General features: G+C 47.3%; 1 protein-coding gene across 4 annotated transcripts in view; it reads left to right on the top strand.

The window, feature by feature from the left end:
• Positions 1 to 15,627, top strand: part of TIAM2 (TIAM Rac1 associated GEF 2) — a 265,433-nt gene that overhangs the window by 39,699 nt on the left and 210,107 nt on the right. Inside the window, exon 1 of one of the 4 annotated variants that reach the window (XM_053904340.1) lies at positions 469 to 487. The exons of 1 other annotated variant lie outside the window; for it this stretch is intronic. The gene's annotated coding sequence lies outside the window, so the exon portion shown is untranslated. Of the gene's footprint in view, positions 1 to 468; positions 488 to 706; positions 886 to 1,408; positions 1,515 to 15,627 lie in introns of those variants that run through there. 2 more of the 4 variants (XM_053904337.1, XM_053904339.1) reach the window with 2 other exon arrangements.

Genomic DNA, 15,627 nt, shown 5'->3' with positions numbered 1-15,627 from the left:
CCGGGCTCGCTCCTTTTCCCACGTCATCTCGCAGCCATTTGCCCTAAGAAATCCTTCCAAGGCTCGTCCGTCCTGTTTCGGCGCCTGCTTCTTGGAGGATCCACGCTTGGACTGCATCTCCCTTCCCTTCCCTGTCCTCTGCAGGGGGGATCCTCTGTAAACGCAAGGACCCAGGACCGCGATCGATCGCAGGATCATTGCCGCCTCGTGGGCGTCGTCTTGGTCCCCATCATCCCCGCCCTGGGGATAACTCCGGTTTCTCTCAGAAACCCCGCGCGGCTTCTCCAACTCCGAAGTCCGAATTCTCCTGCGCCCTCGGGTCTCCAGGCGGCACACCTCCATCTCCTTCTTGCCTGGCGCACGACGACCAGGGATTCGGCTCCTGTCCTGGGTGGCCCCCCAGGAGCCGTCTGCTGCGCCCCGGCTCTCCGGGGAAGAAGCCGCGGCTTCCTCACGCCTCGATGGCAAGCAGGGCGCCCGGCGCAGGGTAGGCGCCCACGCACAGCTCGCGAGTTGTGGGTCTGCGTTAGTTGGCGCGTCCCAAAGAAAGCGCGGGGGGCGACGGCCGGGGCCGGGGTGGGGGAGGAACGGGGCCGGGGAGGGGCGGGGAGGGGAGGGGGGCGGCTGGGCGGCGGGCGGGTGCGGAGGGAAGGAGGGAGGCGGGCCGAGCGGTCCAGGGAGGAGGTGCGGCCGCTCTCGCCTCCACTGGCGCTGCTCGCAGGGCGAGGGCCGGCCGCGGCCGCCGAGGAGGACCGAGTGACCCCAGCCACTTCTGGTCCCCGGCGCCGCCGGCGTCCCCGCGGGGCCCCGCACTGGGGCGGCGGCGGGCGGGGCGGGCGCGGCCGTGTGGCCGGCGGGCGAGCGGGGCCCGGCGCCGGAGCCAAGGTAAGGGGCGGCGGGCGCGCACCGGTCCCCCTTCCCCGCGCGGCGCCCGGCGGTCCGCCGTTCCCCCCGCGCTCCGCTTTGTCTCCCGGCGCCGGCCGCCTCCTTCCCCGGGAGGGAGCCGGGGGGCGCGGACGGCGGCGGCGGCGGCGGCGCCCGCGCCCCGAGCGCTCCCCCTGTCCCCGCGCGGCCGGACCCGGCGGCGGCGACACTTGCCAGAACTGCCTTCCACGAGGTGCCCGGGCCTCGCGTGTCGGCGTGTCGCCGAGCCGTCGCGGGGGCCGGGAGCGGAGGCGGGGAGGGGCCGGGGGGAGCCCCTCCCGGTCCCGCGGCGGCTCAACTTTCGGAGGCGCGCGGACCCCGCGGGCGGTGGGAGCCCCGGCCCTTCGGGGAGGACGGCGACGGGGGTGGGGGGTGGGGGGTGGGGGGTGGGGTGGGGACAAGTCCCGCGGCGGCTGCCCCGCCGACCGTCCCCGACGGGCCCTGCGCCTGGGGGAGGGGGGGGGGGCGATGTGCCAAGTTTCTGGGAAAGCCGACACGTTGTGTCCCAAATGAATCGTATTTACCAAAACCAGTTAAGGAAGAAAAGAGCCCTTTCTTGCCACAGTTGGCTGCCGGCAGCCGCCGTAAAGGTATGGAGTAAGATTGCACGGGGTGGTTTACCTTGAGGGAACGGCGAAACTTAATAGCGATGGGTTTCCGTGCCCCTTCTTCCTAAAATCGCAAAATGGGTAACTTTATTTAGTTGGGGGGAGGGGGCAGAGGAGACTGCTTAGTCCGGGAGACAGTTCCATTCAGGAGGGTGTTTTTCTGCGTTGTCCCTGTGGGGGCCCTCTAGGAGGCTGCCTGGTGACCCTTGAAATCTTCCGGGCAGCCTCGGGTCGTGGTAAGACGTTTATTTCTACGTGGTGAAGGTCTGGGGGTTCTCTTCTGTGTTACTCACTCGTTCTACCTCCTGTTTCTCAAGTGCTGCTGACATAATTGTTTTAATGGAAAGCACCTGGCCACCTTCAAGTCCTTCTCCAATGGCTCCAGCTGGGGTGTCTCTAGAAGTTTTCAAGTCTTACAGGTTTCTTACAGGTGCAGACCATATGCTGTAAATATTTCAGACCTAGGCTCTGAATGAAAAGTGTCGATCACTGGGCTTACGCTTTGAGCGCAACTGTTAGAATTTGTACACTTAAAGACGTTTGCTGACGTTCTTTAGGCTTTTTATGTGCTAAAAAGGAAATATGAAACAAAACGGGTGCAGTTCTAAAAGCAGATTTCTATCGGATTTGGCTAATAGGATGAGACTTGTCGCTTTGGGGTATCAGAGATTTTTGTGTTTGGTACATGTAAAAAAATATGGCAAGGTACGGTTGGAGAAGAGTTTATTTTTAGTGGCAAAACAGGCCCATAAGTGATCTCAGAATCAGGTTTTCACACCTTAACCTGTCGTACCAAATAAGGTGTTTCATAATCTGGCTCCTGCCTGCCTTTTCAGTCTTGTCTAGGAGCTGTTCCCTGCGTCTCCCCTCCCTCGCCTCCTTACACACATGCACGACACACTGCCAGACACATCACACTAATTCCAAGTTGTCATTTCTAGACCTCTATCTGGAATGAATGAGCATTCCGCTTACGCTCTTATTCCGATTTCCATCTGCTGTTTACGCACACATCCTTCACGTGTCAGTCAAATAGCTTCTCCAGGAGCCTTTCCTTCCCCATTATCTCTAGGCATTTAAGCTCTTCCTCTTGTTGTAGGCAGTGCCTCTACTAGAACATGACTTTTGTTTTCAAACACATCTAGCGATGCTACCTTGCACAGTTGTGCAAGTTGTTCACTGCACAAGGCTATCCTGTCCAGCGGGCAGTTAGAGGCTGAAATTTTGAACTCCACTTCCCAAACCCCTGGTGCACCACACATCTCCACTGGAACGGGGCACCTTTTGTAATTCACCCCGAAAGACAATGTGGGCTAGTGATGACCCTGCAGCCTGTCCCCACTACTGTATTCAGCACCCATCACAGACACTGACAGAGCAGGAGCTCAGTTAAGGTTCCTTGCATGAGTGAGAAAAGAAAAGGTCACTTCTATAGACGTCGAGAAAGTTGTGAAGCAAGAAAGGGTTTGGGGAAATTTCTCATGTAAGTCAGCGTATAGGAATGTGCTTCAGTTTGCTGTATCTTCTGTCTGGCTGTTCAGGGTGATTCTTAGATGTCTTCTACTTGATTACAGGGAAGAATCTGGGAGTATGAATTTATAGGTGGGCATCAGAGATGTGTGCCAACATGTAGTGGGCCTCCTTAGCTACTTTTTAAGGCACTAAGGTTTATACGTCTAATCATTTGCTGAGAGAAGGGTGCAAAAATCTTGAGAGTAAGGCCAAAAGAGCTTTGCTAAATAAACGTATGATGATAAATTGAACGCAAGTGCCATCTCATACAGGAACTGAAGACATTCTAAAAATCACAAAAGTTTATAAAATTGTGGTATAAAATCTCACTTGTCAGCGTCAGAAGAACTTGCCGGTGTGTGGAATCCTGGAATCTCTAGGATTCATAGCACAAAATGACTTGAAAGTTAACGTTTAGGACCAATTTTCCCATTTTTGTGGGTCAGGAAGCCTAGGACCAGGGACTTGTCTAAGGTCTCGCAGCTTATGTAGGAGCATAGCCGGGATGAGCTCTCAGATTTTCTGGCTTTTAGTTCACTGCTCTTCATTCAGGTACCTATTCGGGTGCCCGCATTCTGGATCTTCCACCGTTGGCTTCCGTTGGAAAACTTGTATAGTATAATTCTAATTTCTCAGGGAAGGGGACGTTCTCAGCACCACAGTGCCTGGTGTCACATGGGCATGTGGTAAATAGTTGCTGAATGAAGGAGTGCGTGAACGAGCCAGCTGACAGTTTGCTTAAAGCAATTGTTTGACGTAGCACAAACCAAAGTCCTTGGAGTCCATTGTAGTGCAATTTGGCCTATGTGTTTGTGTTTCAGAGGTGCAGTAAAATGACACCTTTTGCTGGATAAACTTCATGGGAGAGATGGGTAGGAATTGCTTTCTATAAATATAAACCATGCCAGAACTCCTGACGAAAAGGCATCACAGAAAACTCAGGATTTGGAATCGGTAGGTCTTTCCACAAACGAGCCTTGATTGTGCAGGCCTTAAACGTCACTGGCCTCAGCTTCTTCATGTAACCTCGTCGGTCTCAGAGTCATCAGAGGGGTCCGGTGAGCTCCCGTGTGGGATAGTACTTTGCACACTTTGGAAAAGTGAGTAGCACCCAGATGAAAGTCAGAATCTATGGCAGGAAGTGCCTCTCAGACCCCGTGCTAGGCTCCAGGGAACAGTCCCATTTATTCCTCTGAAAAGAGCGTGGAGGTTTTTAGCGGAATGAAGAAGAAACTGAAGCCTGAACAACTGTCCCTCAGCCCTGAACAGGCATTTAGTGAGCTCCTAAGTTGTACTAAGTGCCTTAAGTCTTTGAAGTAAGAGAACTTCAAGTAGAGAAGAAAGGCAAGTGACATTGTGACATAAAAGCAAATCACTTTTTGAGGGGTGCCCGGGTGGCTCAGTCCGTTAAGCGTCAGACTTTGGCTCAGGTCAGGATCTCACAGTTCGTGAGTCCAAGCCCCGTGTCGGGCTCTGTGCTGACAGCTCGGAGCCTGGAGCCTGCTTCGGATTCTGTGTCTCTCTCTCTGTCTGTCCCTCCCCGCTCACACTCTGTCTCCTCTCTCTCTCAAAAAATAAACAAACATTAATAAAACTGAAAAAAAAAAACAACAAAAAACGCAAATCACTTTTTGGGCAGAGGATATTTGCGTTTTAGACTGAGCCCCTCTTAGGCTTGTGGTGAGTGGATTTAGCAAGGCCAGGCTGGTGGAAAGAGCAGTTGTGATAGAGCAGTTGATGCAAAGGCACTGGCGTGGAGGGCTGGGGACCCTGGAGGAGGAGGTTTCCTGAAACAGGCAGTGGAATGGGCCTGGGAAGGAGGGAGGGAGGGAGGATTGTGTCCAGTTAAGGATGTTCAGGATCTCAGCAACAGGGAGCAAGGTCGGAGACCTGTGGGGGCCCCTCACCCAAGTTCACATAGTAACAAAGTCCCACAGCTGAGATCTGACCCAGGTCTGCCTGCTTCCGTGTTCCTCTTTCATCCTGCTAGCTGTTGGCATGTCTGTAGCTGTAAGTGAATTGAGGATTTCATGACAACCGAGCTCATTTGGAAGCTTTTATTTTTATGACCGAGCTCACAATTTTAAGAAAGAACAAGAAGTTCCCACATGTGAAGCCCTCCACAGATTAGGGCCAGTAGATACAGGCTGGTGCGCTGGCTGAGAAGGTTCCCCGCCAGGGGCGTGTATAGAGCCTTTCCCGACTTGGATTCCGGTCCGCCCTGGGATCCAGCCCGATCCTCTCCAGGCATTCCATCCAGCTGGAAGTGGGTCTGCTTTGTTTCCATTTATGAGGTTTCTAGATTGAGTAACAGAATCTGGACCTCAGCTTTCCTTGTGTTTTTCATGGTGTTGGGTTACAAGGTTTCTTTTTAAATTCTTGCTTAGATTTCTGACTGGGTCTCTTGGACACCGTTCTTCAGCAGTTGCCATTACTGATTCCTTTGCATTGCAGACAGGATGCAAAACTGGAATTTTGAAGGTTCTCCTGTCATTAGGAGTTTGGGAAATGGCATAGTAACTAAGCTGGCAAATTTTCCCTAAAACTGGTAAAAGGTAAGGATTCTCATTGCCTTTGAAGCATACTGATGGGTTTTAATACAATATTATTTTAAAATTCAAAGTGGTTTAATTTTTTTTTTTTTTTTAATTTCTGGTGTAGCGAACACACAGTGTTGTTAGTTTCAGGGTGTACATTATAAGGTTCAACAATTCTGTACATTACTCAGTGCTCATCATGGTAAGTGTCCTCTTAATCCCCTTCCCCTATTTCTCCCGCCCTCCCATCCACCTCTCCTCTTGAAACCATCCGTTTCACGGTGTTTTTCCTTATTTATTTTTGTCTAGTAAAGAGGTTCCTATGCCTCAGGATTTTCATCTCTAAAAGGAGGGCGACCGCAGTGCCTTCCTTATGGAAGATCGTTTTGAGAATTGAGAAATTAATGAATTAATTTACATAATGTGCTCAGAACCTGGCCTGCCACAGTACAGGAGTTCCAGAAGTGTTCATTCCTCCCTCCTTGGATGTGTGATGTGGTGGTCTCAAATTCTGTGAAATAAGGATGTTCAGCAGGCTGGAGCCGTGGGGTGGTGTGGCAAAGTACAGGGCCCACTCCTTCGGTTTTTCATCCCCTTTGCGCGCCGTCCCCTACGATGGTTTTTCCCTGTTTGGCAAACGCCTTGTTGCGGTCACCCCTTGAGACCCTGCGGAGCCTGCCTCCTGCGTGTCAGCCTCTCTTGGGTTTCCAGTCCATGTGGTCTGTACTGGTCATTGCATCCAAATTGTGGTATGTTCACCATCGTGTAGGGAGCGCTTTGCTTATTTTCTTTCTGTACCCCTTCCAGGTTCAGCATGGTATTTCGTGGACACTCTTAAATGCTGGTTGATAGAGGGAGTGAAGTGTTCTTTGAAATTGTTTTTGAGGGTAATATCATGATTGTAAAGTTGAGTGACCCTTGGCCAAGTATTTGGCTGTTTTATATAGACGTTATCGTGGCACCTGGTTGGTTAAGCAGCTGACTTCTGTCACGACTCAGGTCATGATCGCACGATTCATGGGTTCCAGTCCCGCGCAGGGCTCGGGCTCCGTGCTGACAGCTTGGAGCCTGGAGCCTGCTTTGGATTCTGTGTCTCCCTTTCTCTCTCTGCCCCTCCCCTGCTGGCTCCCTCTCTCTCAAAAATAAACAAACATTGAAAATAAACACTGGATTTTACCAGTAATAAAATGCTAAAAATACATGTTTCCCCATCTTTCCTAAGTGTGGGGTAGTAACAATGTCATTGCATGGGGTATTAACGGATCTAGATTTTGGTCTGGAATATACCTTCTACTCATTTGGCAATTCACCTACACGTAGGAGGGCATTAGATTTCTCAGGAAGAAAATGAAAATTGCTTTCAAATGGTTCCCCATGTCTTCTGGTAGGTGAGGCATCAAATTCTCCTCGTTAATTTCCCTCTTCAGGCCTCATACTAGGGTGGTGATTCATATGATATTACTTGTATTTACCCGTACCACTCTAGATAACCATAACACTGGTTTAAAATGGATATTTTTGTACTTTCAGAAGAGGGGCTTTGTACACAGGAACAGAAACCGAGGAAGAACACATCTGGAATACATTCAGATGAATTAAGTTATCGTTTGTGTCGGTGGCATTTGAAACGTCTGGGATTAATACTTAACTGTATGAAGACGTGAAACCTTGATGAACGTTTGCCAAATCAAAAACCGAAATGTTTTCCCATTTAACTGTTTCATTTTGAACTTTGCTTCTGGAAAAACATAATCGCTCCGAAACCGTAGTTTTCTATAATAACTCTCCCTTCACAGCTGTCTGCAGAACTTCTTGTTGAGAAATGCCCCACGTTACATTGTGGGCAGATAACTTTGTTGCACATAAGACTTGAAATCAGAAACGCCTCTGATTGGATCCATTTGTTACATACACATCCATGGATGGATCCGTTCGTTACGTACACATCCAACACCTGCCAGCAGCTCGCTTCTTTTCATTTTCTCCCGCGTCGGAATTGTGTTGTTTTATCTGGAGAACACTTAACCCTCCCAGGTCATCTCAAATGTCCTCCTTCTGAAGTGCTCCTTGACACTTTCCTGTCTCCTTACTTTTTCTGGAAAAGTATACTCTGTCCTCTGCACTCAGAGGGTCCATCTGCTAATTGGTGGCATTACCCACATAGAGGTTGAATGTGTCTGTGTCCTTCCCTCTCTCAGTTGGATTCCTTACTAACTTTTTTTTTTTTTAATTTTTTTTTTCAATGTTTTTTATTTATTTTTGGGACAGAGAGAGACAGAGCATGAACGGGGGAGGGGCAGAGAGAGAGGGAGACACAGAATCGGAAACAGGCTCCAGGCTCCGAGCCATCAGCCCAGAGCCTGACGCGGGGCTCGAACTCACGGACCGCGAGATCGTGACCTGGCTGAAGTCGGACGCTTAACCGACTGCGCCACCCAGGCGCCCCTTTTTTTTTTTTTAATTTTTTTTTTTTCAACGTTTTTTATTTATTTTTGGGACAGAGACTTTTTTTTTTTTTAATGTTCATTTTTGAGAGAGAGAGAGAGAAACAGACTGCCAGTAGGGGCGGGGGAGGGAGAGTGGGAGGCACCGAATCCGAAGCACGCTCCAGGCTCTGAGCTGTCAGCACAGAGCCCAGCGCGGGGCTCGAACCCATGAACTGTGAAATCATGAGCCGAGCTGAAGTTGGACACTTAACTGACGGAGACACCCAGGTGCCCCCCTTCTTAACTATTTAAAAGCTATCATTCCATGCTTGTTGTTTGTAATGTTTTGGGACCCATATGCCTCTTTCGTCAGTGCCTTTTTCTCCCTTCTAATGGGCAACAAAGAATGAACTATTTGAAAGATAACTTGTATGTGTTTGACAGAATTGTTCTTGGTATGTGTCCAGTCAGAGGTAATAATCCGGCAGTCAGCATACCATATTGAAAAAAGACTGGAGCTTGGGTTTTGGATAATTTAAGAGCCTTGGTTTTAGGTAGTTTTGCCAAAAATAAGTGTGTGATCTTAAGCGAAACGTGACCACCTCTCTGAGTTTCCATTTCTGAATTTGCGACTTTGGTGGCCGGGGGGAGCCACAGTGGACTAAATGACTTAGGGATCCTTTCAGCTATAAAACTCAATGCTTGTATTCAGTGTTGAGTATAAGAAAACAGAAGGAAAAAACGTTACGAGAATTTAAAAGTAGCCTATTTGTTCTTTGCTATTATGCTCCCCGGTGTTTGAGCATTCATTTCTGGAGGGCCAGTAGCCATCAGCCAACACTAGCAAGGAGGGCAGGGCTGGGGAGCGTGTTGAGTCCTGGTAAATCCAAAATGAATGATTAGATATAGCAAGGAAATAATTATCTGTGATCTTGGGGGCTGTGGATAACATGAATTTCAAGGCCTCTGGAACTGGGTGTGGGGGAATTCAGTATTGAACTAAAAGGGCTGGGGAAGAAACAGATAAGATCAGTGCCTCAGTAGAGGCAATGATGGTGGAGTTCTGGAGTGCAGGGTGGGCTGGTGTGGGTGTGTGTAGAACAAAGTAGCCGCGTCGGTTCCCAGGTGGAGATGCTGTGACAATGTCCATATAAAGTGATGCCATTACCGAGTCTTCTTGATGTTTGTTTATTTTTGAGAGCGAGTGAGCGCGTGTGGAGAGGGGAGGGACAGAGAGAGAGAGAGAGTGAGAGAGCGAGAGAGCCTCCTAAGCAGGCTCCATGCTCAGTGCCATTTTGGGGCTCAACCTCACCACCGTGGAGACCACAACTTGAGCCGATGTCAGGAGTTTAGTGCTTAACCCACTCGGCCACCCAGGCACCCCTGGCATTGCTGAGTCTTAATGGGATGGCTTGTGAAGACCAGTCAGGAGAGGATTTAGGTAACGGTCAGGTCTTGTTACCTTCTCTTACACGTGGAGAAACTGAAGCCAGAGATGGCCGTTCTCAAACTTGAATTTGCCTCCCCGTTTGGGAGTTCAGGTTAACTTTAACTGCAGATTCAAGTGCAGGTTCCTGGAACGAACTTTGACCTGGTGATTCTGGAGACCCAGGGGGCACTTTACCAAGCACATCAGGTGTTGCTGGTGGCTATTTGTAGTTTGAGAAACTCTACCCTTTGGGTGACTGACCATTGCCCTTGAAGGACACCCAACCTGGAGAGCAGGTGGGGGTGTGCGGGGTGGGATCCTGGCACCCTTTATGTGTCCTTCCCTGCGTGGTGCTGGCCTGAAGTGGCTTGGCCAGGATTGGGAGACCTAACTGTATTAATTTGCCAGAGAGGGACGAGAGACTTGGAGGTTACCCACCTATAAATGTAGTAGTTTTTTCCATATTTCTGACTGACCTGTGATGTGCTGTTTGACAGGCACCATTTTCTTTTCAAGAAACGTTTAAAGAAAAGATTTGTTAAATATATTAGTTACAAGCCTATTAAAAGTGAACACCAGGGGCACGTGGTGGCTTAGTTGGTTAAGCATCTGACTTGGGCTCAGGTCACGATCTCATGGTTCGTGGGTTCAAGACCCGCGCCGGGCTCTGTGCTGACGGCTCAGAGCCTGGAGCCTGCTTCAGGTTCTGTGTCTCCCTCTCTCTCTGCTCCCCACCCCTTCCCCCCTACCACGTGCTCGCTCTCTCTGTGTCTCTTTCAAAAATAAACATTAAAAAAGTGAACACCAGTAGAGAAAATTTCAGCGTATTTAAGAACACCTATTTTGTAATGACTGTTAACGAAAAAGCATTTCCGTCTCTTCCATAAAGGTCATTTCCCAAGAAACCCTAACAAGCAGCATTTTGCCAGTTCTATTTCAGGTTTCCATGTAATCGAGATTTTAAAATGACCTGTCTAAGCGTTGGGGGATGTCACCATGTCTGACTATAATAAGTTCCGCCTTGGCCATTAGTCTCAATGTGTGAAGAAATTGGGTCCAGAAGGATGGTTGACGTTGCTGGAGCCCGTGTATGTGTTGAGAAGAGAATGTCATTGCAGTATGGCATTTTCTGAAAAGCTGTCTGTCACAGAAACTAAATTTTGGTGGCTTGATAAATCTCATCAGTTAGAAAATTGAGTAAAACTTGAACGGTGTCTACACCGTTGGCAGCCAACACTTGGAATTTTCCGCAAATCAATAAATGGGTAGTTCTGCAAATGGACGGGCTCGTACCCATTTTATCGTCAACGTTAAGTGACACCTCCTGTCATTTCCGTGTTGTCTAAAGGAAAATCTTCAAACATTTATAGAATGCGTCAGAGATTCTTGAAGAATTTCAGTACATTTATATCTCTGGGTGCAGCAGGCAGGACCAACTTTGAAAAATGATAGTGATACAGACATGAAGATTTATATTCACAGACACATATTAGAAACGTCTCAGATCACCAACCGCTCTATAACGCTTTCATAGTTTGTCACACATCAGTAAGCCTTTTAGAACAGAATAACCTTTCGAAATCTTGTACTTCAGCCCATTTCTCAGAAGAGAAACTTGATGTTTGGGGGAAGTTAAATGACCTGCTTTAATCCTCTATTCTCAGAAGTTAGTGCAAGCAGAGCGAGGCTTAGATCCCAGGATTCTTTCCGCTTCTCTTTGCTTACCCGTTAGCAGGACCTGCTGGGAGTACTCCATCAAAGAACCAGGAAATGCTTCAGATTTTCTGTGGGAGTGGACCCAAACCTATGACTTCTTGGAATTAGCAGAGGCAATAACAGCTTCTTCATTTGTGTACCTCAGCGCTTCCCCAAAGGAATGTGCAACTTTACAGAGAGAGAATGGCCTACAGCCGGGGCTTATTGTGTTGGTTAAGGCAGATTGTATCATCTGCATGGAGACAAAGGGACTTTTTCCTAGCAGTTTGTGAGCGGGGGGTTTGAGGACCCTGGATACATTATTGGAGCTGAAAGGAATCTGGGGAGGCATCTAGTTCACCCCTTTATTTTGTGTAAGGAGAAACATGGCTTTGTCTTGCCTCCATGTTTATAAATAGCCATGACGTTTTTGTTGATGGTTTTAAAAAGCAACAACTGGTATCTTAAAAGTCTATCAACGTGTTATAATTATAAACAAGATCTTTACAAAGCAGTTGTCCGTGTCATTCACAATACATTTTGGTTTTGATGACCATCCTGCTCCATTAGTCTGGATATAACGGGTCTATAACGATGGTAGTTTGGGGGAGGGGGCAGGGACTGGTTTTCTGTGGGAAGGCGGCGGGCCACGCTTCCAGAAGGGGACTCTCGGTTAAAAACAGTTACCTATAGCCTTGCAATGGCAGTGAATGTAGTCCAAGGAAAGGAAGCTTACTCTCCAAACAGAAACCACCCTTAAATTGTGGTCTGGAGCCTGGTTTGCAGGTTTTGTGTCTTTGCTCTCGAGGTATCTCGTGGGTTTTTGCAGGTATATGCAAACGGTGGGAGTTTGTGCGGGGTGGGGATGGAGGAACGTTGCCAGGAGACGGGGAGGGCTTTGCCTATCAAATCTTCATTATTGGGGCGCCTGGGTGGCTCAGTCGGTTAAGCGGCCGACTTCGGCTCAGGTCACGATCTCACGGTCCGTGAGTTCGAGCCCCGCGTCGGGCTCTGTGCTGACAGCTCAGAGCCTGGAGCCTGTTTCAGATTCTGTGTCTCCCTCTCTCTGACCCTCCCCCGTTCATGCTCTGTCTCTCTCTGTCTCAAAAATAAATAAATGTTAAAAAAAAAAATTAAAAAATTTTCATTATTGCAATGCATCCCTTTATACTAATTAATCTGAAGCGAATTAATGAGCGGAGGCCCTGGAAATGTTCATATTCTTTGCGAGCTGCTTACACTCTTCACATTAGTTCTGGAAGTTGGCTAAAGCCTTCCACCTCTTTTCACCCCTCCCTGAAGCCTCTCCGCTTTGGTAGATGCCGTATTTCCTTTTCAAGATGAAAGTTCATCTACCGAGTGCTTCATAGGACCTAGTTTGGAAGATTTTATTTCATCAAGGAAAAGATAAGTAGGGGTTTGAGTAGTATGAGTCTCACCGTGGTTCTTAATTGTAGATGTTCAAGCTTCATGTTGTAATTTGTCATTTGGCATTCTCGAAATTTGTGAAAATAGCCTGAAATTGAGGAGCGGCTTACAACGGTTAGTCTGTGTAGTGCCTCTTGTATGTTTATTTTGCAGAAGGTCAGCAAATTCACCTGTGTAGGTGATGGATTTATGCCTCAAACCTCACACACCATGAGGCCTGGTGGAATTAGTCACCTCAGGCTGGGGTGAGAAATGGTTGTGTTTCTCCTTATTTTTGAGAATCTGGAAATGAGGTTTCAGATATTGGATATAATGGGTCTGTGAAGTCTATATAGACCCATCTAGGTTTTTTTTTTAGAAGGAGCTGTCTCATAGTTTTAAAATCTTCCTGTGTTTTATCTGTCTCTTTTTGGTGTGTTCTAAGATCCAATATATTGATTATGGATCGTCTAGGGTACCGTGACTGGTTTTCCAAAAATAAATTTTTTAGCATTTCTCAGCCCTTTTGAGGTTTAATCTCTGAAATATTAGTAAATCCTACCCCCTTGAATTACTCCTTGAAGACCTTAACTTGTATCTGACCCTCTTGGATGTGGATGTTCTTATTGTGAAAAAAGAAAAAAAATTGCATCATAGCTGCATTCGAAGACCTTATCACAACGTTGGTCTTTCTTTTTTCAGTGGGTGAATCTGTAGTTAGGATCAGTATTTTCGGGCAATTGTTTCTTGTGTGATTCAGTAGAGATGTGGGATTAGAATAGGAGGAGGAAGAGAATGACGGAAAGAACAATGGGTTTCGCTCCAGAACGGAGATCCTCAAACTTCCAGGCCTCAGAATCACCTGGAGAGTTTGGTAAAAAGCGCAATTTCTGGGCCCCACCCTCCCACGCTTACTCGTTCTGATTAGGAGCTGGGATTGGCCGGAGAATTTTCATTTCTAACAAGTTTCCACAAGATGCTGCTTCCGTTGACCCCACACCACATTTGGGGCACTCCTGTTCTGGAGGTCCAGTTCTGGTCGGCACTGGATAAGGTTGGAGATCTATGGACACCACTCAGCCTCTCCAGGTTTGTTTTCCTGTTTGTGAAAGGTACAATATTGGTGGTTTTCACACCTTCAAAATTAGAGGAATCTTGTGTTCCAAACTACATCTTTTGTGAAATTCCAACAAACGAAAGAGATACACTGGAATTGTGTGAATTACAGCCAGGGTAGAGGACAAAAGGATTCAAGTGTCCTTTTGTCTTACTCCCCTGGGCTGAGAGTGGGGAAAGTCCCCGGGGCCCTTCCAGAGGACTGAATGTAGTCCTGAATCTGGCGGAAGAGATTTTCTAAGGCCCTTAAGCATTGGCACCTTTCTGTCTGAATGTGTATGCTCTTGACTCTGTTGTACTGCTACTTATAAAGTTGAAAGAATCTGATCTGTGCTTTTTAGAATAAGAAACTGTGTTTGGGATACATGAATAGGTAGGAAATAAATGGGTTTGAGACTTCCATGGTAACAGAAGCTTTGCAGCTCATTTCAAATAGAAATGGAGAGATGAAGGGCGCCTGGGTGGCTCAGTTGGTTGAGCATCAGACTTTGGTTCAGGTCATCATGATCTTGCAGTTCGTGGGTTCGAGCCTTGCGTCGGGCTCTGTGCTGACAGCTCAGAGCCTGGAGCCTGCTTCGGATTCTGTGTCTCCCTCTCTCTCTGCTCCTTCCCCACTCATGCTGTGTCTCTGTCTCTCAAAAATGAATAAATGTAAAAACATTAAAAAGAGAAATGAGTAAGACAGGAAGCAGGGAGGGGAAGGGGGAGGGGCCGATTTGGACAACAGGGATGTGCCTTGCTGCCTTTCTTTTTAGCCAGTATGTGTAATTGAATTCATAGAATTTAACCTGTTCTTGTAAGTCTGATGGTCAAGCCTGAAATTGAATTTCCTAATTTTTACTGGAATCTTTGCTGGAAAATAGTTGGGAGGGAGAGCAGCAGTACTAATGTTTCAGTAAAAAGAATGAAAGCTCTCATAAGTCACCGATGTCCAGAGAAGATGTCTGCCTCCTATTCTTGGTTCCTTTTGTTGTCCACTGTATGGAAACCCTAAATCAGCCTAGGATTAAATTGTGAATGAGTTTAAACTTGACTTTGGTACTCTGCTTTGGGCTTTCGGAAACCTTCATTTTCACTCTGCTTTTTTCCTTATCTCACTGTCCCTATAATAAAAGGTCTACGTAGAAACAAAATAAGTGTCCATAAATATGGAACGATTTCTGTGCTACGTTAAGAGGATATTCAGGTACAGAACACTGTATACAGTAGGCAGCCTTTTGAATAAAACAGTATGTCCCCCACCCCCCCAAACTATCAGTCACGGGTAGTGATGTCAGTTTAGTGGGTCAGGTTGTTTTCTTTAATTTTTTTTGTCCTTTTAATTCTAAGGATATATATATATATATATTTTTTTTTGATTCCAGCAGCTTTCTGACTTTTTTTTTTCTTTTGAGTGGTACCCGTACTGAGACATACATGAGGTGTAATAACAAAGCATAACGTGGAATAGAGGGTATCCAAGTATATTGCAATGTGGTAAGGATAACTGTTTCTTGAAACTTTCAGTTCTCTGTATGTCAGTATTTATATACGTGTGTGTATGTGCACATATGTATGCATTGTGTGTATCGTATATAGTATTTTAGGGTTCTGTAGGGTATATTAGGATATATATGTATGTATATCCACTCAAAAAAAGTTTTATTGTAAGGAAGTGGCTCACGTGATCATGGAGGCAGGTAAATCCAAAATCTGCACTGTGGGCAGACAGCCTGGAGCCCCAGGACAGCTGATGGTGCAGATAAAGTCTTGTTCAGGCAGGTCTTAAACATTTTTTTTTTTTTTTTTTTTTAAGTTTTTAGTTTAATCAGCCGGTGCTCATCACAAGAGCACTCCTTAATCCCGATATCCTATTCTGCCCATTCCCCCACACACTTCCCCTCTGGTAACCATCAGTTTGTGATCTGTAAGTTATGAGTCTGTTTCTTGGTTTGTCTCTCCCTCCCTGCCCCACCTCCGCCTTTGCTCATTTG

This window comes from Panthera pardus, unplaced genomic scaffold, assembly GCF_024362965.1.
Source record: "Panthera pardus isolate Hobbes unplaced genomic scaffold, ASM2436296v1 HiC_scaffold_17, whole genome shotgun sequence".
NCBI lineage: Eukaryota > Metazoa > Chordata > Mammalia > Carnivora > Felidae > Panthera > Panthera pardus.
Note: the sequence above shows the minus strand (reverse complement) of the source record. Positions and strands in the feature narration are given on the sequence as shown.